This window comes from Kogia breviceps, chromosome 6 (assembly GCF_026419965.1).
Source record: "Kogia breviceps isolate mKogBre1 chromosome 6, mKogBre1 haplotype 1, whole genome shotgun sequence".
NCBI classification, from domain to species: Eukaryota; Metazoa; Chordata; class Mammalia; order Artiodactyla; family Physeteridae; genus Kogia; species Kogia breviceps.
Genome location: NC_081315.1, coordinates 138,819,969 through 138,843,688, shown reverse-complemented (window position 1 = coordinate 138,843,688; position 23,720 = coordinate 138,819,969). Strand labels below are relative to the sequence as shown.

At 33.7% G+C, this 23,720-nt stretch overlaps 1 long non-coding RNA gene across 1 annotated transcript in view; it reads right to left on the bottom strand.

The window, feature by feature from the left end:
- The window catches only part of LOC136794446 (uncharacterized), an 821,984-nt gene that overhangs the window by 220,974 nt on the left and 577,290 nt on the right, over positions 1-23,720 (bottom strand). Inside the window, exon 5 of the long non-coding RNA XR_010841210.1 lies at positions 23,101-23,152. This is a non-coding gene — a long non-coding RNA (uncharacterized lncRNA). The remainder of the gene's footprint in view (positions 1-23,100; positions 23,153-23,720) is intronic.

The window sequence follows — 23,720 nt, the reverse complement described above, 5'->3', positions numbered from 1 at the left end:
GAACAGCTTAATGTCAATCTGATTCTTAAAACTTTTAAATGATGCAGTTTTGTTCCTAGGGAGTTTAGTCTGCTTTTTTATTTTGTTTTATTTTAAGGAGAGCTCTCCCTGTATTTGTTGTTCTTAGATTTCAGTACAATGGGTCTAGTTGTAGGGTTTTGTTTCTCTCTCTCACTGGATTCTCCCTGAGGTCTTTCAATTTGTGGTTTTTATTTATTATTTTTATCTTCATTTTTGTTTAGATTTTTTTGGTTATTCTCTGGATAGTATCATGTTATAAAGATATTTATTTGATTATTAGTTTTTATATCTTTCAGCTTTTCTTCTATATTTACTATTTATTTTTTTCCCTTGTGGGTATTTTGGTTAGTTTCTTACTTTTTCTTTCATTCAGTGATTTCTTCTTCCACTATGTCTGTTCAGTGATATATTCCACCCATTTACCCCATCATTTATTTCAGTTATTACATCTTGTGTACCAAGTATTTCCAAGTATTTCCTTTTTAGTGATTTTGTGATTTTCTTCAAACTAACATCTCTATTTATGTCCTAAATTAAATTTATTTAAAAATCTTGGACCATCTATTTCTCTTGATCTCTTCCAATAATACTTCAGATCTTTAACTTCCTACTTCATATGAACTTGCTTTAACTGTCCTCTTTCTCGTTTCTAATTCCACCAGTTCCAGCCTTCTGTTTCCTAAAACAACATTGCAGTCATCCATCCTTGATTTCTCTTATCTCCTAATAACTCACATTTATTTTTTCAGAAAATTCAGTTGGATCTTTCTTCAAAAATATCCAGAATTGAACCATTTTCTACTACTTTCTCTGAATCAAGACACCATTAGTTAACCTCAAGATTATGACAGTAGCCCCCTAACCGGTCCCTATTTTTACCACATCCTCCATCAGTCTTCCCAACATAACAGCTTACCAAGTTCTATGAAAAAAATAGAAATTAGATTATTTTAGTCCTTCACTCAAATTCAGTTACAATCAGCGAGTGGGGCTGAAAGAGTGCTGGTTTCCCAGCATGTCTTTATTCACACTAGGAGAACTTTTGTGTTGATCTAATATTACCTTTACTTTGGAAAAAGGCTAGCATTGTTGCTACTGGATTTTTGTGATGAGGGGGCAGAAAGTGATATCCCCAAGGTTACAGAGGAAAGGCTGCGGCAGGCCTTAAACACTTTACTGCCATGTGAAAGAGAAAAGCCTCTCAAGTCCAGGAGCTGGTCTGGTACTATAACTAGGCCTTGCTCTTTTTCTGTTGAATATAAATCATTTCATGGAACACTAACATTAAATAAGGCCCCTCGACCCTGATGGATCAAGACAAAAGGACCATAATCATATCTGAACACAGATAAAACAAGAGCATTGCCCAGGCCACAAAGTACCAAACATCCCCTCTCCCAGGTAATATGAGTGACTTTTACTTCTTTACCAAATTCAGCTTTAGCCTCAATCAAATTTTCTCTCTTTTAGATATGACTTATTAAGGTACTGAATCATGTAACCTCTATCTCCTTACATCACCTAATCCAGAGAAAAGCACCTCTTCCTATACCCTGCCCAAATTATCTAACACAGAACCAAATCTTTTACTAACTCCTTTCTAATACTCTTGTACTGAGATGCTCTCCAGTCCCCCACGGCACAAATCCTTCTTCAAGGAGGTTGTCTGACTTGAACAGCTACAGGTTTCTCTTAATGATCTTTGGCTGGAAGGCAGTGACACCCACCTCTTTTCATATTGAAGCCTCAGGAAGGCAGTTCTCTAGCCAGTAAAGTGCTGGAAAATATTTAAAAATGGGCTCTTAAAATTTTTTCTGATTTGCAGTGTTTGTTGTAATTATTTCCACCATGGGTAATTTAAAGCTATGAGAAATTTATTTGGCTCTTAAAATCCTTGGAATTCCACTAATCAGCTCTTGCTGGCTGACATAAATGGCTACAAGGCACTACTGCCTTTAGCCATCATGTACTCACAGACTATTTTTTTACTTCCTAAAATCCATGCGTCCCTGCAGATTCTACAGTTTCTCCACAGTAACTGGAGGGGCAAGAAAGCTGCATCTTTCAACTGAGCACTTCCAACACTAACTAGAAAGCCTGAAATTTAGTTTCTTCTCAAGTGGCCACGTGTGCAGGGGTTCGCAAAATGAAAATCAACCATTGACTTAAAAAATATATTGTCAACTACTTGAAGAAAAGGAAAGCCTTTTGAACTTATTGGAGAATAACTTCTACAGAGAGATCTCATTTTCCATTCAAGCTTCATCATAGCAAATGGCACAAATCATTATGTATGATATCGAAGGCAAATATTTTAAATCTATTTTGTCATTGACTTTCATTAATACTACTTGAGAGCTGTCTTTACAGGGAAGCAATTTTCTCTTAAGGCACAGACATAATGACGCTTAAATGTCACATGTAAAAGAAGAAGTTAATATTATTTGAATCATTTATAACTTTAATATTCAAACACACCGTAAATTGCAAGATCCAAGCTGAAATGTAAAACCCCTTATTACAAACTGCCTTCCTTCAGTGTTCCTAAAGCATCTATATTGTAAGATTTTGACAGCAGCCTGTCTGTTTTTGAAACTTGGAAAGCATACAAATTGGGTGAACTTAAATTACATAAGCTCTCTGTTCCTCAGTTTACTGTAAAATGAATGTGAAGTGAACAGGACCTACCTCATAGAGTGGTGGTGAGGGTTAACTGACTTCACATATGCAAATTGTCTCCAAAGTGCCTAGCACATAATAGGAGGTTATAAGCATGTGACTACTATATTTTCTTATTATTCTATGACTCCAGCACACAACATAATTATATATTCACATATGCACATTTTATGTAATTAGGCATTGTACAATAATTACAGTCATTTTTAGGGGAAAGCTTATATGTATAATATTGAAAATCTGCTCCTAGACGTGCACATTTCCAACATAGAATATCTTGGAAATAAAGAGTTACCAGATAATAATATTCACAGAACTGTATGGATGTTAGTTATTTGGGAGGAGAAAGTTATATTATTCAATATGTTTTAAAATAGAAGTCATAAAAAAGAATAAAACAATCATTATAACTGTGTTTCAGTATTGGCATATTTTAAGTTGAAATAAAAGCTTTTTAAGACTTTAAAAGTGTGAAATTACCCTTGCCCTTTGAAATGGTAGTTTAATGTAAATGTAAGAATTAAAAAGTGACTAACCATGTATTACTTTTTCATATTTGTCAGCTTAATCCAGTTGGGTAGTTTAGAAATTCTGTCACAGATGTCTGAAATTGTTAAAATTAGCATGTTTTATCTGCAGAATGCAGAATGTTCGTTTACATAAAATTGGTTCATTTCTAACACAATGTAGCTATAAAATTATGTTTTTATAAAATATATTTAAAGTAATTTTCTGAGAGAATTATTTGAGGGGAAAACTCATAGCAGATCTGATATCCACACTCTTACCAGTTGATCATAGTTATTGAATCCTGTTTTAAAGGGAAAGATTATTATTACTATGAAAACAGGGTGCAGTTTTAAGATTTATCAGCAACTTAAGTAATTGGGTTAGGCTGTTTTCATTGCATACTTCTCTGTCTATTTTCTAGAATATCCATTTCAAAAGATATCATGGCCTCTTATTATGTGAGACACCTCTAAGTATTTTGAGCAATGGGGCGTTCAGTCATATGAAAAGTAAGTAATTTTGTAAACTTATCTCTTTTTAATAAAAAAAAATTTTAAATAAAAGTCAGCAAGAAGCAGAAATATGTACTAAATTGACACAGATCAGAGAAAAAGAGAGAGAGAGACTGGGAGGGAGGGATTGGAAGAAAAGTAGTAAAAGAGCAAAGAAAAAGGTGAAATTAATTTCAGTTTAAAAAATTTATAAGTGAAAATATAGTTACAACAATTAGTATAGAATTTATGCAGGAAAATCTTTCAACCAAAATCTTTAGAGATTATGTTCACAAATGGTTTGATTTTACTTTTTAAAACCAAACATTAATACCAGAGTAAGATAAATATGTAAATTTATCCCTATATTAGTGTCTGAGTTATATTCCAAACCTAAGATTTTCTGCTTTCAATCCATTTTCTTTTAAGACTCTGCTCAAGTACCTCACAGCCATATAGGCCCCTTCTAAGTAATCCTCTTTGCCTATGAGCCCTGTTGAGGCACCAGCAAGAGTTGATTAGCTCATGGATAGACACTTGACCCAAGGGCAGCCAGTCTACAAAGTATGAAATTATCATTGAAGAGAAACCTGGTTTGAATAGCTTTGCCAGAGCAGCAGGGCCACTTCGAATCTTACTCTTAAAAATTTGGATAGGTAAATACGGGCGATATTGTAGATTTAGCAGTGACGATTAAACTGCAAAGTCATGAAGTAGAAAATGGCATGAGGAAGATGTGATAGCCAAAACGCTGACTAAATCAGATTTGAAGAAGCAGAAGCAATTATGTAAGGAAAATATACAACAAAGGGTGGCCGCTTTAGTAGTCAGAAAATAAGTGTACAAACAAAGATACGATATATATGAGAGGGGGCATAGTTATGTTAATGTTAGAAACTACTGTGCAAAATCACAAACTTCTTGACTGTACTCCTTATTCTCTAGTCCTGTTTTGTTTTCTTTCACTCCACTTATCTTAATTTAAATGCAATGTATTTTACTAATGTGTATATTGTTTATTTCTTACACTGGAATATAAGTCCCATGAAGGCAAGTTTGGGGGTTGGTTTTTCCCACAAAATCCAGAATAGTGTCTGGAATATAGTAAGTGCTCAAAAAAATAATATAAATAATAAAAATATATAAATATAATAAAGTAGATGAATGAATACCATTCCGATTTTAGTAGTTCTAAGTCTAAATTTGTTTGCATTTTTTGTTTGTTTATTTGTAGGGGGTTTATTTTTAAGAATGTCCCTAAATTACATTAAATAATTCTGCATGACATTAATTACACACGCACACGCACACACACACATATACACACACTACTATCTGGAATATTTCCACTTCCCCAGGGGAAATTATTTCAAATTTTTAAAAATCATACTTGTTTGTTACTTCCACTCACCTATCTAAATACTAAATAAAAGTTTTATACTCTTCCTTTTTTTGGCTTTGCAATTTTAGGTATTATTTATTGACTTCTAATCGTAGACACTATTTTATTTTATTTTTTTTTGCGGTACGCGGGCCTCTCACTGTTGTGGTCTCTCCCGTTGCGGAGCACAGGCTCCGGACGCGCAGGCTCAGCGGCCACGGCTCACGGGCCCAGCCGCTCCGCGGCACGTGGGATCTTCCCGGACCGGGGCACGAACCCGTGTCCCCTGCATCGGCAGGCGGACTCTCAAACACTGCGCCACCAGGGAAGCCCATGGACACTCTTTTTACTACCACTTATTTATTTTGCTTCTTCCTGTGGAATAAATAATTATATCTTTCAATTCAACTTTCTATTAAACTTTTAGTAAATTTTTGGCATAATTTTTTCCCCAAGAGTTGTTTCTGTTCTCTGAGTACTTCTTTGAAAATCACCTTGTTCAAAATATGTTGAAATAATAAGCAGATTACAAATAAAAGTTAAATAACTACACAGCGGTGGTTTTCAAGCTGTATACGGGTTGGAATGGGGGTAATCGGGGACTCTTTCTGTGCAGACTTCCTCTTATCTCCGTCAGTGTCCCCTGAAACACTTGAGGTCCCTAGGTGACCTCACCTGGGTTTCAAAAGAAAGATTCTGAAGAAATAATGATATAACTATAAACCTATTCAAATAAATTTTGTAGAATATTTAAAGAAAAAACATTTCTTGTGAAATAAACATGCCGTTCTTTTAGAAAGTTAATATAGTATCAAAATAATACATTCAGATTTAATAATGTGTCCTATCTTTTGAAAACATGCAATTAAAAGAAATGCGTGACAATAATACCGTAATTAAAATTAATTTTGTAAGAATGGTAGTGAAATTGCAATAAAATTACAAAGCTTTTAGATTTGTTTCTAAGCAAGATATTGGATTCTGTACTTTTTCATGACTTCCCACTCTACATGGAAGCTTTTTCACACTTAATATTTTTATTATTATCTCCAAACTATCAAATCCCGTCTTTTAAGTCCTGACCTTCTGTAGTAAAAAGACTTTAAAGAAAGATTTGACTTTATATATGTGGAGATAGTAACAGAGCATTTCACGTGAGTGGAAAGATTTCAGTTCCAAGGCCCTACAAACTCATCCCGCTTATCCAAACGTATTTCCTTAATTATTCCTTGTCACAAACCATAATAAAGACACATCTAGATGCACGATGCTCCTCTTTTCCTCTTTTAAAAGGCATTCTTGTGCAGAGGTTTTTAACCAGCTTCCCACTAGGCCCCTTTCTTTTATTTGTTTGGCCTTCATTTGTTTTTTGATGTAACATATAAAATTTGGGTATTATGCTTAATGGAGATTTCTAGATTACCTTGTAAAATCAGAGATTCTGGCTACATAGGACATGCATTTTCATAGTGAGTGACTGACTGGGGCCTGAGTGCCAGCTTCCTCCTTTACCCCAGGAAAAGGCATGAGCTGTACAGTCCCCACCATTAACAGCACATGTACACAAGATCTACCTCCCTGTGATGGCTTCACTATGAACACCTCCTAGCTGCTCTTGTAGGCACTTGGCACACCTGCAAATCTTAATCTAAATATTTGATCGAAAATAGTTGTAAATTGAGAGCTAGGAAAGTTAAATGACTTAGTGCCTATTTTAGAGAACTGGGCAATGAGTTAGAAATTAGAGCTCCTGAACCCCGGACTTTCATATTTATTGGATAGAATTTCATCTTGTTGAAATATAATAATTGTACTTTATTAAAATTAGTACTTTATTTGAATCTTTACGTGTGATTATTATTTAATATTCTTAGAAATGAACTCAAAGTATAGTTGCAGACAATGCACCTCTGTGTAAGTAGTATGATCTCTCAAAATTCTCTTCTTTATACCAGTAAGTGGAATTCAGTAATTTTCACATATACAATAATTCTCTGCTAAACTTTGTACATTTTCCTTCTGGATTCAGAGTACTCTAAAATAAAAAAGTCAATAAAATAAGACAAATATGTATGTTGGGTGTGAGTTAAGTCCTAAAATAAACTTTCTTACCAATAATATATTAATTATAATAGAGAGCAAAATATCAATGAAAATATGACTTTTTTGGATTCTACAATGTTGTTCAAATTCAATTATATAATGAATCAGATAATTTTGATCCTTCTAATTTTCTTTCCATCAAAAGTTTCCTAATATTTTCCGGTGGGAAAATCTATTGTTTATTTAGAATCATGGTTATTCCACTGTGTTCTTTGCAACTTTTTCATGTGCTTCCTCACTGTTTCATTATAGTACAAGAAATGAGCCAAAATGAGGGAAAAGGGTGATATAAATTTTGAGGCCATATTAATTTAGGGTGATTAAAGATAGTGTGGTTTATTTTAGATCCATACAATTGAACATTGGATAGAGTAGTGTATATTTTAAAGTAAAAGTATTGGAGAAAACCTTATGGAATATTGTTTACAAATATCTTTCAGTAGTGACTTTAAGCATACAAAGTTTTCCAAAGATCTTTAAGGTATAGTCAAATAATTTGTTCATTTAGTCAGTATTTTAATAGAGTTTATATAGTACTGATGGTCTTAATGATCTTAAGAGAAGTTAGATATGATAAGTATTAACTGATATACCAATTTCAAAAATCTGTCAATAGAAATTTGATTATTAGTAGTAGAATATTTTGCAACTGGCATTGTAGGAGATTGCTGGCAAATATACTTGGCATCTTTTCCACATTTTAGTTTTTTAAAATATACTACAAAACTCTCTTATGTGGCCAGAGATAGTTAATAGTCCATATTGAACAAAGATGTAAAATTGTACTTGATGGATATAAACTAAAACATTACTCTGTGTTTCATTTTGAACAGGTTTTAAAATGAAGACATTTGCATTTTTACTTTTCAAATACATTTTATCTTTTCAAATATACTGAGTAACTGGATTTTATTAGCATAAAATAAAAAGGTATTTTAAGAAGGCATAGAAGTAATTGATTTGCATTTTAGTGATATCAGAGGTTTAAAAGATTGCATTTTACTTCTATAATAAAAGCACAGTTTCATACAAACAGTAAAGAATCAGAGATTTTTCCCAACAATCACAATGAATTGTTTGAAAACTTTACTGTTATGAAAATTAGTTGTACATTGTGTAAAAGACATTTGAATCTCTATTTCTCATAAATGTATATTTATCTGGATGTTGGATAACATCTATAAAAGCAAAACAAAAAACAGGCAAAATTCTGTGTATTTGGGTATCAATGTTTACATACATTTAGCAAATTACAGGGTACTAGTTTGGTAACACACATTGTTTTGTGTTTTGTGTTCAAAACTTCGACCAAGATGGTTCTTTTTTCCTACTGTTATTGTAGAAGTGTCTCTAGAATTGGGTGTGATGACTTCGTATAATTTCACTATATAAAACTTAGTATAAGTAAGATGAAGTTGCTGGTGTTATCTCCAAGCATCATATAATTTTCTACATCATGAAATCTATTTTGGGGGAGAGGGTTGACCATGAGTAATAACGTGTTATATTTTTATGTGATATCCTTTGTGCTAAACATATCATTTCAAATTTCAGCAAAGTCACTTGCTAGCTTTGTGACTGTCCTCTAGAATCTCTGAAAATCATTTCTCTCATTTGTAAAACTGAAATAATAATATCTACTTCTCAACTTATTTGAGGATTACTTAAGTATTTTTAATAAGAGTATTAAAATGGGATGGACACATAATAAATAATATTCTTACCACAGAATAATTTTCACATCTTTCTCAGATATATATATATATATAGGCTCAAAAGTCTTCAATGATTATCAAATAGATGCTACATCTCAATTGTAAAGAAGCTTTTAGATAAAGATTTCATAATTTCCTTTGACATAAACATTTATTTCTAAATGTATGAGATATAATAAAGGCATCTAACATCAGGTGACTTTTTTCACCTGTTGGGCCACATTTTACATTTTTAAATACTTATGTTCTCTTTCACATATTATTTCTTTTCTGAATCTGAGTATATACATTATGACTATTTTTAATTTGGGTCATAAGGCTAAAAAGGGAAAGAAATGTTCCTTACTTAATAAGATAGAAATTAATAAAGTATATACAGATTGAAGAAATTGCTTGTCTTTTCTTTTTGGAAAGTCTACACACCAAAGTCAACTGAGGATAGGCACATGTATCGTTATCAAAGATGGCTCTTGAGCAGTTTGACTAGAGAACATTTTCAAGGCAGCAAATTGATCAAAGCAGTTATTTCCCCCAGATTTTAACACGAAGCAACATCAAATAACTTTGTTTTGCTGGTTTGGTTTTCTTGCATGCTTTGAACTAGAAGTAAAATATATTGACTGAGGCTTTGTGTCCTCAAGTAAAATTATGAGTCTTTGCTCCAGAATCCACTTGAAGAAACTCATGAATAGTTGAAGAAAACATAGATGAAAGTATTTTTCTTGCTTCTCTACTTAGTGACATTTTTGTAATCTTGAATTTTTAGAGCTTCAGACAGATAATCAAAATATCTCTGGCCTATCTGTATGGCTAGCCTATCATTTATATATTTATTCAAGAACGTGAGTTTCATATAAAAAAATTAAATGCTCTTTCGTTATGTAGTCCATTTTAGCAAAAGGCTACATAATGAAGAGCATGTAGATTTTCAAATATCTTAGAAAACTTCCAGAGATCATCTGAATTTTTCACTTGACTGTTCATATGTGGAGGCATATTTTCTTAGGATTTTATTTTTCCTTGTGCCAAATATTGCCAGTTATCTGGTATAAGAAATGTTATGACTATGACCGATTATTACTAAATTTATTTGTACTAACGAACTTGTGATCATTTTAAATGGTTATATTATTCTTTATATTTATACGATTTAATTCATGATTTTATTTTTAGTTTTAATACTATCATTATTTATAATATTAAAAATAGCCATATTTATGAAAGAGAGAAAAGAATTTTACTTCTCTAGTAATAATGACTTGGCAAAGTGTTATAGGCTCATGGGATTGAGTATTACTATTTTCCAGCCAATTTTAAGTACTGGGATGACAAAAATCAGCAATTAAATTTGCTTCCTTACTTATGACTTTTTTTGAAATAGTCTGAATCTCTGTTTTCTTACACTGATTGTGGGAATCGCATGTGTTGAATTCTAGGCAACAGGTTATGTGGGGATTATAGGAGACACAGGAGTGTGTGAACTTCCTGTCTTAATTCCCAATTGCAGTCCCGTATTCAGGGGTTGTTGTGGTGACAATAGAAAGAGCTAAAACGATGTGTTGGAAGAGCACCGACTCGGGAGTGTCAGAAGCTCTTCCTCATGAATGGAGTTGGGACAAACATGGTTTTTTGCTAGAACATATGCCCATCCATCTTGCGCCCCTCAAAATAATTCTTCAAATTTATTTAGAGCCTCTCTAAAAACAATTCAATATAGTTCAGGAACATATAATATCATCATTTACATACTATCGTTTGGTAGAAAAATTAACTGCCTTGGTGCATGATAAAGCTGATAATGACTAGATTAAATAAAATGATCAGGATCTCTCGGGAAGTCAGTAAATGGATAAAAATATGAATTAATTTTCATACTGATAATCTATATCATTAAATAGAACTGACCAAGGTCCTGTAACTCAGGTGAAAATCACAGAGTTCAATGAACTTTGCTATGAGACTCTATTGAATTTCCGTGTGTTTTTCACTTACAGAAAATTGCCTTAACCCTTTATTTTATTTTGCATACAGAATCTTTATGTTTCTAAGTAACTTACTCATGCTTAAAAACAGTTGACCAAAAAAATGTCCACTTAATTATTACAGTGATGTAATTTTTCATTTTTTTAAAAGATAGCATTGGAAATTTTAACTCTTATTTCTGACAGACTAAAATGCAGATACTGAAAAAATAATTGATAGATCTAGCTTCCTATTCCTACATTACTCATTTCACAATGAAAGCGTTGTTTTAAGTGCCTAGAATGAACAATAAATAGAACAGACAAAAATTCATCCCAATTCAGAATTTACATTCTAGAATGAGAAAACAGATAGTAAAAAAGAAAGTGAGTAATTATATATTAAATAAATGGTGATAAAAGCTTTGGAGGTAAAGGGTTTTGAGACTGCCTGGAAAGGGTGGTGGAATTTATTACTTTTTTCTAATGACCATTGAAAGCAGGGTATTTGAGAAGAGATCTAGAAGAAGCAAAGGAGTTATCCACAAAGGTAGCCAGAGTAAAGAAATTACAGAAGATAAAATCAGACTCAGAGTCTCAGGCCAAAGCAGTAAAAGAATAAAGAACCCAGTGTCCAGAGCAGAGTAGCTTAGGCAGTAATGGTAGGAGATGGACATGGTGGGCAAATCCTTTGGGGTTTAATTGCCACTGTAAAGACAATTTTTTTTTTAAGGTGTGCAGCCAGTGGCGAGTTTTAAGCTGTTGAGTAACAAGATCCTGTTTTATTGTTAAAAGATCACCTTGTCTACTGTATTGTAAATAGGCTGGTCACTGGCAAATGCAGGGTTAGAAGCAGGAAGTTCAGCTCTTTTAAAATTCTGGCAAGACATGATGGTACATAGGAGTGTGGAATAGGTGGGTTATGGCTGTGTTTGTAGGGTTTGATGTACAATAGATGTGGAGATGTACCAGAAACACTGAAGTCAAGAGTGACTCCAAGATTTGGGCAGAGCAACTAAAAAATAAAAGGTCAGCTGACTTCAGCTTTGAAAGAAGAGAAAACAGCAATTTGATTTTGGACATGTTAAGTGTGGGATTCCCGTTATATATTTTGCAAGTGGAGTGTCAAGCCTGCGTTTGAGATTCAGTTTAAAGTTTAGAGGAGAGGTACAAGCTGAGGATGTAATTTAGTTTTCATCAGTGCATAGATGCTATTCAAAGCATGTGACTAAATGAGATCATCTGGACACTTGGTGTAACTACAAAAGAAAGGAGATCCAAGCACTCTTTTGAGATCAAGGAGATGATAATAACTAGCCATACAACTGTAACGGCAACAAATACAGAGACTTAGAATTACTAGGGAGCTGGTAGGAGAATCAAAATGAATCTGGGTAACTGAGCCAAATTTTACATTAATGGAAAGATTAAATCCCCTGAGTAATCACTTCTTTTTTTAAAGAGATCATTATTGGAGTATAATTGTTTCACAATACTGTGTTAGTTTCTGTTGCACAACAAAGTGAATCAGGCATATGCATATACATGTCCCCATATCCCCTCCCTCTGGAGCCTCCCTCCCACCCTCCCTATCCCACTCCTCTAGGTTATCACAAAGCACTGAGCTGATCTCCCTGTGCTATGCTGCCGTTTCCCACCAGCCAACTATTTTACATTCGGTAGTGTATATATGTCGATGCTACTCTCACTTTGCCCCAGCTTCCCCCTCCCACCCCATGTCCTCAAGTCCATTCTCTATGTCTACCTCTCCTCTTTATTCTTGCCCTGCAACTAGGTTCATCAGTACCTTTTTTTTTCTTTAGATTCCATATATATGCATTAGCATACAGTATTTGTTTTTCTTTCTGGCTTACTTCACTCCGTATGACAGACTGTAGGTCCATACACCACACTACAAATAACTCAGTTTTGTTTCTTTTTCTGGCTGAGTAATATTCCATTGCATCTATGTGCCACATCTTCTTTATGCATTCATCTGTCGATGGGAATTTAGGTTGGCTCCATGTCCTGGCTATTGTAAATAGTGCTGCAATGAACATTGTGGTACATGTCTCTTTGAATTACAGTTTTCTAAGCATATTTGCCAAATAGTGGAATTGCTGGGTCATATGGTAGTTCTATTTTTAGTTTTTTAAGGAAACTCAACACTGTTCTCCATAGTGGTTGTATCAATTTACATTCTCACCAACAGTGCAGGAGGGTTCCCTTTTCTCCACACCCTTTCCAGCATTTATTCTTTCTAGATATTTTGATAATGGTCATTTTGACTGGTGTAAGGTGATACCTCATTGTGGTTTTGATTTGCATTTCTCTAATAATTAGTGATGTTAAGCATCTTTTCATGTGGCTCTTGGCTATCTGTATGTCTTCCTTGGTGAAATGTCTATTTAGGTCTTCTGCCCATTTTTTTTTTTTTTTAGATGTTGGGAATAGGAGTTAATTAATTAATTAATTAATTTTTTCTGTGTTGGGTTTTCGTTTCTGTGCGAGGGCTTTCTCTAGTTGTGGCAAGTGGGGGTCACTCTTCATCACGGTGTGTGGGCCTCTCACTATCGTGGCCTCTCTTGTTGTGGAGCACAGGCTCCAACACGAAGGCTCAGTAGTTGTGGCTCACGGGCCTAGCTGCTCCACGGCATGTGGGATCTTCCCAGACCAGGGCTTGAACCTGTGTACCCTGCATTAGCAGGCAGATTCTCAACCACTGCACCACCAGGGAAACCCTTCTGCCCATTTTTTTTTTTTTTTTTGCGGTATGCAGGCCTCTCACTGTTGTGGCCTCTCCCTTTGCGGACCACAGGTTCCGGATGCACAGGCTCAGTGGCCATGACTCAGGGCCCAGCCGCTCTGCGACATGTGGGATCTTCCCAGACTGGGGCACAAACCCGTGTCCCCTGCATCGGCAGGTGGATTCTCAACCACTGCGCCACCAGGGAAGCCCTCTGTCCATTTTTTAACTGGATTGTTTGTTGTTTTGATATTGAGTTCCATGAGCTGCTTGTATATTTTGGAGATCAATCCTTTGTCTGCTGTTTCATTTGCAAATATTTTCTCCCATTCTGAAGGTTGTCTTTTTGTCTTATTTATGGTTTCCTTTGCTGTGAAAAAACTTTTAAGTTTAATTAAGTCCCATTTGTTTATTTTTCTTTTTATTTCCATCACTCTAGGAGGTGGGTCAAAAAAGATCTTGCTGTGGTTTATGACAAAATGTGTTTTTCCTATGTTTTCCTCTAAGAGTTTTAATAGTGACTGATCTTACATGTAAGTCTTTAATCCATTTGGAGTTTACTTTTGTGTATGGTGTTAGATAGTGTTCTAATTTCATTCTTTTACATGTAGCTGTCCAGTTTTCCCAGCACCATTTATTGAAGAGGCTGTCTTTTCTCCATTTTATGTTCTTGCCTCCTTTGTCATAAATTAGGTTCCCAAATGCGCCTGGGTTTATCTCTGGGCATTCTATCCTGTACCATTGATCTATATTTCTGTTTTTGTGCCAGTACCATACGGTCTTGATTACTGTAGCTTTGTGGTATAGTTTGAAGCCGGGGAGCCTGATTCCTCCACCTCCGTTTTTCTTTCTCAAGATTGCTTTGGCTATTCAGGGTCTTTTGTGTTTCCATACAAATTGTAAAATTTTTGTTCTAATTCTGTGAAGAATACCATTGGTAGTTTGATAGAGATTGCATTGAACCTGTAGATTGCTTTGGGTAGTATAGTCATTGTCACAATGTTGATTCTTCCAATCTAAAAACATGGTATATTTCTCCATTTATATCATTTTTGATTCCTTTCATCAGTGTTTTATAGTTTTCTGAGTCCAAGTCTTTCGCCTCCTTAGGCAGGTTTATTCATAGGTATTTTATTCTTTTTGTTGCAATGGTAAATGGGAGTGTTTCCTTAATTTCACTTTCAGATTTTCATCATTAGTGTATAGGAATACCAGAGATTTCTGTGCATTAAATATGTATCCTGTAACCTTACCAAATTCATTGATTAGTTCTAGTAGTTTTCTGGTGGCATCTTTAGGATTTTCTCTGTATAATATCATGTCATTGGCAAACAGTGACAGCTTTACTTCTTTTCCAATTTGTATTCCTATTATTTCTTTTTCTTTTCTGATTGCTGTGGCTAGGACTTCCAAAACAGTGCTGAATAAGAGTGGTGAGAGTGGACATTCTTGTCTTGTTCCTGATCTTAGAGGAAATGTTTTCAGTTTTTCAGCATTGAATATGATGTTTGCTGTGGTTTTGTCATATATGGCCTTTATTATGTTGAGGTAGATTCCCTCTATGCCCATTTTCTGGAGAGTTTTTATCATAAATGGGTGTTGAATTTTGTCAAAAGCTTTTTCTGCATCTATTGAGATGATCATATGGTTTTTATTCCTTAATTTGTTAATGTGGTGTATCACATTGTTTAATTTGCATATATTGAAGAATCCTTGCATCCCTGGGATAAATCTCACTTCATCATGGTGTATGATCCTTTTAATGTGCTGTTGGATTCTGTTTGCTAGTATTTTGTTGAGGATTTTTGCATCTATATTCATCAGTGATATTGGTGTATAATATTCTTTTTTTGTGATATCTTTTTCTGGTTTTGGGATCAGGGTGACTGTGGCTTCATAGAATGAATTTGGGAGTGTTTCTCCCTCTGCAATTTTTTGGAAGAGTTTGAGAAGGATTGGTGTTTTTTCTTCTCTAAATGTTTGATAGAATTCATCTGTGAAGGCATCAGGTCCTGGATTTTTGTTTGGCAGAAGATTTTTAATTACAATTTTTATTTCATTACTTGTGATTGGTCTCTTCATATTTTCTAATTCTTCCTGGTTGAAGATTGGAAAATTTATCTTTCCAAGAATTTGCCCATTTCTTCATGGTTGTTCATTTTATTGGCATATAGTTGTTTGTAGTACTCTCTTATAATCCTTTGTATTTCTGCAGTGTCGGTTGTGATTTCTCCTTTTTCATTTCTAATTTTATTGATTTGTGTCCTCTCCCTTTTTTTCTTGATGAGTCTGGCTAAGGGTTTATCAATTTTATTTATCTTCTCGAGGAACCAGCTTTTAGCTTTATTGATCTTTGTTATTGTTTTCTTCATTTCTATTTCATTTATTTCTGCTCTGATCCTTATGATTTCTTTCTTTCTACTGATTTTGGGTTTTCTTTGTTCTTCTTTCTCTAGTTATTTTGAGTGTAGGGTTAGATTGTTTATTTGATATTTTTCTCGTTTCTTGAGGTGAGATTGAATTGCTATAAACGTCCCTCCTGGAACTGATTTTGCTGCATCTCATAGGTTTTGGATTGTCATGTTTTCATTTTCATTTGTTTCTATGCATTTTTAAATTTCTTCTTTGATTTCTTCAGTGATCTCTTAGTTATTTAGTAGAGCACTGTTTAGCCTCCATGTATTTGTCATTTTTACAATTTTTTTCTCTAATCTATTTCCAGTCTCATAGCATTGTGGTCAGAAAACAAACTGAATATGATTTCAATTTTCTTAAATTTTCAAAGGCTTGATTTGTGACCCAAGATGTGATCTATCCTCGAGAATGTTCCATGTGAACTTGAGAAGAAAGTGTATTCTGCCATTTTTCGGTGGAATGTTCAGTAAATATCAATTAAAACTCTCTGATTTATTGTGTCATTTAAAACTTGTGTTTCCTTATTTACTTTCTGTTTGGATGATCTGTCCATTGGTGTAAGTGGTATGTTAAAATCCCCTACTATTATTGTGTTACTGTCAACTTCTCCTTTCATGACTGTTAGCATTTGCCTTATGTATTGAGGTGCTCCTATGTTGGGTGCATAAACATTTATAATTGTTACATCTTCTCCTTGGACTGACCCTTGAACATTATGTAGTGTCCCTCCTTATCTCTTGTAACAGTCTTTATTTTACAGTCTATTTTATCTGAAAGCTACTCCAGCTTTCTTTTGATTTCCATTTGCATGGAATATCTTTTTCCATCACTTCAGTTTCAGTCTGTATGTGTCCCTAGGTCTGAAGTGGGTCTTTTGTAGACAGCATATATATGGGTCTTGTTTTTGTATCCATTCAGCCAGTCTTCATCTTTTGGTTGGGGCATTTAATCCATTTACATTACAAATCCATTTACATTTACATTCAATATGTATGTTCCCATTACTATTTTCTTAATTGTTTTGGGTTTATTTTTGTGCATCTTTTTCTTCTCTTGTGTTTCCCACTTAGAGAAGCTTCTTCAGCATTTGTTGTAAAGCTGGTTTGGCGGTAGTGAATTCTCTTAGCTTTTGCTTGTCTGAAAATCTTTTGACTTCTCCATTGAATATGAATGAGATCCTTGCTGGGTAGAGTAATCTTGGCTGTAGGTTTTTCTCTTTCATCACTTTAAGTATATCCTGCCACTCCCTTCTGGCCTGCAGAGTTTCCACTGAAAAATCAGCTGATAACCTTCTGGGGATTGCTTTGTATGCTATTTTATGTTTTTCCCTCACTGCTTTTAATATCTTTTCTTTGAATTTAATTTTTGTTGGTTTGATTAATATGTGTCTTGGTGTACTTTTCTTAGGGTTTATCCTGTATGGGACTCTCTGTTCTTCCTGGATCTAGGTGATTATTTCCTTTCCCATGTTAAGGAAGTTTTCCACTATAATTTCTTCAAATATTTTCTCAGACCATTTCTTTTTCTCTTCTTCTGGGACCCCCATAATTCAAATGTTGGTTCATTTATTTTTGTCCCAGAGATCTCTGAGATTGCCTTCAATTGTTTTCATTCTTTTTTCTTTATTCTGCTCCTCAGCACTTATTTCCACCATTTTGTCTTCCAGCTCACTTATTCTTTCTTCTGCCTCAGTTATTCTGTTATTGATTCCTTCTAGTCTGTTTTTCATTTATTTTGTTGTTCATCTCTGTTTGTTTGTTCTTTAGTTCTTCTAGATCTCTGTTAAACATTTCTTGTATTTTCTCAATCCATGCCTCCATTCTATTTCTGAGATTCTGGATCATCTTTACTGTCATTACTCTGAATTCTTTTTTAGGTAGATTGCCTATTTCCTCTTCATTTATTTGGTCTTGTAGGTTTTTGCCTTGCTCCTTCATCTGTGATATATTTTTTTTGCTGTCTCTCTTTTTTTTTTTTTTTTTTTTTTGCGGTATGCGGGCCTCTCACTGTTGTGGCCTCTCCCGTCGCGGAGCGCAGGCTCTGGACGCGCAGGCTCAGCAGCCATGGCTCACGGGCCTAGTTGCTCCGCGGCATGTGGGATCCTCCCGGACCAGGGCACGAACCCGCATCTCCTGCATCGGCAGGCGGACTCTCAACCACTGCGCCACCAGGGAAGCCCTCTTTTTTTTTTTTTTTTTTTTAATGAGTGGGATTGTGTTCATGTTTTCTTGTTTGGCCTGAGGCTTCCAACAATGGAGTTTGTAGGCTATTGGGTAGAGCTGGGCCTTGGTGCTGAGAGGAGGACCTCTGGAGATCTCACTCTGATGAATATTCCCTGGGCTCTGAGGTTCTCTGTTAGTCCAGTGGTTCAGATTCAGAACTCCCACCACAGGTCTTTTGTCCAACCCCCGGCTCATGAACTAAGATCCGGTTCACTTTGGTGTTCCTCCTATCTCCTTGGGCATCAGAGTCCCCCACCAGAGGCTGGCAGGTGCCCTAGTTGTGGGTAGATGCTAACTCCACATCTTCCCACACCACCATCTTTGAGTAATCATTTCTTTCCACATTAAAGTAGCTCATCTAAAAATATAGTCTGAGAGAATACAGTGAAAACCAGTGTCTCCATGAAAATGAGGTTTTTTGGTCTTTATTAGAATACATATTTTCCTATTTCAATTAATTATTTTTGAGGAAAATTCTCTAAAGTTCTTCTTAAGTAATGTTAAGTATAGAACTTACTCAAAGAAAAAATCAAAAACAGTAACTAGGTATACTTAGAAACTGACAGGATAACAAGGAAGGCTTAAAAACTGAAGTACTTAATAACATGAGAAATATTTAATTAACTTTCTTTAAATCACATACCTAACCTGGGGTGGAGGAGCCTGTCATCATGATTAACAGTCACAGTAGACTCTTGCAAAGAAATATCGGGTTAGCATGACCAAAAAAATTATGGATTGGGCTTTGAAATTTTCCCAATTATAGACTTTATAATTTCCCTGCTTTCATTGTCTTTTTCCTCTACTACTGGCACTGCTATAAAGTGAAAATCAGCACCTCCTCAACTAGAACCCAATTTTTCTCAAATGGTTTCCATCTCACTGATTTTTTGGCTCTACAATAAAAAAAAGTAATTAGTTTTATCTTCCTATAAAATCCTATGCCTATAGTCAATTCCATTTCTTAATATAGTATTTTAAATTTTTAATAAAAATGTTAAATTTTCTGATTCTTTCATTCTCATAGCAAGTCTGTTCTGTATTTAGAGCTGAAATCTCCTCTGAAAACTCTCTGAGTGTAACAACAGGATGTTTCTACATTGTCAGATTTTTTTGTTCATTAGTTTTTGTCTTTAATGCTCTTATCGCTTTTATGCTGTTATCCTCAAATATCTCATGATCCTTGGTTGTTTGATGACAGTTCTAAATGTAAGACTAGTAGGAAGCATTAACTAAATGTTTCTTCTGAATTTGTGTCATTTTCATCACACCCTTTTCTTGAATGTACAGATCTGAGTATATTTACATATTAATTTCCATTCATATGCAGGTATGCTGGGCAGGGTCAAAGGGCAGAGGAGAAAGGACTCATACAGTCCAACCTTTTGTAAATATCTGGTTCCAAACTAAAGTATCTCTGGTATTTATCAATCACTTTTCACTCATATTTACATAAACATCTTATTAAGCTAAACATTAAATGCATATAAAACTATAAAATATCTATATAAAGTTTTAAATATATAAATAAGATGCACACCTATGTACTGAAAATATCCCCTCACAAAAGGAACATTTCCAATGCTGTTAGCATCTTCTGGGTGCCACCTATAAATATAATCCCTTTCTCTTTATTGGAGGTAAGCTCTGTTTTAAATGTTGTGTATCATCAATATGCCTTCTTAAAAGAGATATAACATATATTTATGAAATCCTAGGCAATATTTTGTTTAGTTTTACTTATTTCTGAACTTTAAATATTATTATATTTATTATTATACAATGTAATATTTACAATATACAATATATCTAATATATTACAACATTTATTCTGCCATCACTTACTGGCTTTTTTGTTCTCTCAGACACATTTGTGAGATTCACTTTTGTATCTTCAGTGCAGGACTCAGCAAACTATGGCCAATGGAACAAATCTGGAAACTGATTTTTATTGTTTTCTGGTTTTTCAGCCCATGAGCTAAAAACCTTTTTGTCTTTTAATATATTTTAAAGGATTTTTTAAAAAAGAAGTATTCAATATATACAACAGACAACATATGTGGTTCTCAAAGCCTAAAATATTTACTTTTTGTCCCTTTACAGAAACAGTTGGCCAACACGTGCTCTAGTTTATTCCTTTTTCATAGTTGTGTAATAATCTATATTATCAAACTGTAATTTATATATTCTATAACTTTGGTGGGCATTTAATTATTTACAGTTTTTTTTTTCAAATTTTGTTTTTGCTGTTGTTTTACCATTGTAACATCTTATATATTTCTTAACATACATGCAAATGATATTTTAAAATAAAATAAAGCATATGTATTTAACATGTATTTTCATTTTTACTAGATTCCAATGTGATTGAACAAATTATACACTACTAGCAATGCATAAGTGCTTTCATTCCTACATATCCCACCAACACTTAGAATTGAGCTGCTGTAAACACGTACCTGTTTTTGGTTTTTACTTGCACTTCACAGATTATTAATGAGTTGAAATATCTTTTCATGTATCTATTGGCCTGCCATGCACTCGTGTCTCTAAAATCCCTGTTCATTTCTCATACTCATGATTCTATTAAGTTGTATGTCTTCTCCTTGATTTATTGTTCTTTATACTAACTAAATATTAATCCTCTGTAAATTATTCTTATTTCAAATATCCTCTTTATTTTGTGACCTGTCTTATGAGTTTATTATATTTTCTCTATAAACATGTATTCTTAATTTAATGTAGTAGAATTCATTATTTCCATTATGGTTTTACATTTTTTTATCTTAATTTAAAAAACATTTCCTAACCTAAGTTAAGAGATATTTACCTATTTTGATTTTCTCATTTAAATTTTAATTGAGTTTTGCATCTGGCATGAGGTACGAATCCAATTTAATTTGTTTTCTTATAGATAACCAATTTCCACAGTCCATCTATCAGTAGTCACTGATTTCCCAACTTAGATGCAATACCAGTTTCGTCTGAAAAATTTCCCATATAGCCATGTTCTTTACTTTTATGTTATGTTAATATATTTTATATTCATATACAAATACCCTTTCATATTAATTTCTATAATTTTATATTCTGTCTTGATATCTTACAATGTGTATCACTATTTGTCTAACTTTTGAAATATGTTGACTTTGTTTCTCTTTTGTCCTTCCATATAAATTTTAGAATCAGGTCATCAATGTTTCTTACAGAACTCTTAAGATTTTTATTAAAATTGGATCAAATCTGTTTATCAAATTATATAATACATTATATTATATATACTTATATATATATACAGTATATTAATATACTTCATTATAGTATTTACTTTTCCTATCTGTAACATATCTCTCAGTTTTATATACATTTATATACTTTACATTTTTCTCTTTATCACCAAGCATCCAAGAGAAAATATCGCGCACATCCACATTGACTTTCTGTCTTTCAAAATAATCTCTTCCCCAATTGCCACCATATCCAAATGGTCAGGGACTCATGCTGATATAATTTCAAAATTTATCCAAAATTTGGCCACTTTTCATTACCTCTGCTGCTACCATAAATCACATCCAAACTGGATTATTGCCAATAGCCTTTTACATGATCTCCCTGCTTTCACTCTTGCTTCCGTATGTTAAAATAAAATTTAGATCATGCCACTCCAGTGTTATAAATCCTTTAATGGCTTCCCATTGCATTGGGAGTAAAACTTGAAGAAGCTGCTAAAATAGCCTACAAGGTCCTCTACCATGACATCCTGTTATCATTCTGATCTTTCATCTATTATTTGCCACCATGCTCTTTCTGTCTCAGAAAGACTTCTTGGATAATTCTACTTCAGGACCTTTGCACATACAAATCTCTCTGCCTTGGATGTTCTTACCCTTACAATCTCCAGTTCTTACTGATATTTCAAATTATCCATGAGGTCTTCAATGATCCCCCCATTTAATTTACAATGCTCTCACAAATGTTATTTCTTGCTGCTAATCTATCTTTCTCCACAGACTTATTAACATTTCATATGCTATATGTTTCATTGACTTACTTTTTGAGTGAATGTAAACTCTATAATGCCAGAAATCTTTGTCAATTTTTTAATGCTCTACCATTAGAGTAGAGCATTACTTTACTCAGTATAATTCCAGACACATAGTAGGAATCCTATGAATATCTATTGAATGAATAAATAAATGAATAAATAAATTCACAAATAAATGGCTATTCTAGATATTTCTAAATCCTATCAAATAGTGATTATTTTGGCAAAGAACTTAACTATGACATTTGCTTCTTCATTAACATTTTTATATACAGTCAATAAACAATATATTTTCAATGAACATCAAATCTTTTGTACAACTTACACAGTAAATTGTACTTAAGATGTGATGTGGTCACAATGTACATCCTTGTCTATTTTATTTTAACCTGTGCTTTCACTTAATCTACTAGAATAGTTGTATATTTCTGGTCATAAAAATCTTCTCCTACACTTCTATACAACCTCACCTTTTTTGGCTTTTTTTTTTTTTTTTTAATTTCCTCTTCTTTTAGACTCATCCATCTCCTTTGAAATATCCTACCATGCCTGTTTACCTTATAGTGTAAAGACGTGAGTTCCACTGATTAAAAATATCTTTATTATACCAATAAATGCAATCCTAATCTTTCCTTTTATCTTTCTAAATTTAATACTAGCTCCCAATAGTTATCCTGATACATTCATTTATTTTTAAAGACATTGAAACTTACATCAACATAAAACAACCTCAGGTTATCCCTATGGTTAAGAAACATCAAAACCCAAGAGGAATGATTCTAAACACACATAAAATAGTAGAGTCACTGACCTTTGCACAGTGGACATGGCTTTCAGTCCTTACCATACTGGAGGTTTTCTTTCTGAAACAAAAGGGGGAAAAGGCAATATATGGGCCCAGTGTCTTTTCCAAGATGTACAGTTGTCAATTACCCTTTTTCAGAAGGTTTGTAAGAAGAGAAGTCTCACCTTTAAGGGCTAACATTGCAAAAATCTGTCTAAAATTAGACAATAGCTAGAAGATAACTAGCTCTATATTTTGAAATATTTGTTTTTAAGTAAAACTGAAAATTTCTGTTTATATCAAAGTTTGTCTAATAACAATGACTATAATAATAGCAGTTAACATTTATAGAACACTTGCTTTGTGCAGGCAGTGTCCAAAGCATCTTACATATATTAGTTTTTGTCCCTGCTCACCTAGGGATGATTTGCTTTTTATATGTTGAGATATTAATTCATTTAAAGACAGAGTGTGGCAACTCTAAAAGCTGGAAAATTATTATTGAGCCTTTTATGAATGCAGGAAATGGACCCAAATGATTAAGAATTTTATCCCTGGCATTCCTTCTCCTTTGCAATTCAATTGAAACTATCATTAATGCAAGTGACTCCACCACTGAAAATCTTTAAAAACTGAATGCAAAGGAA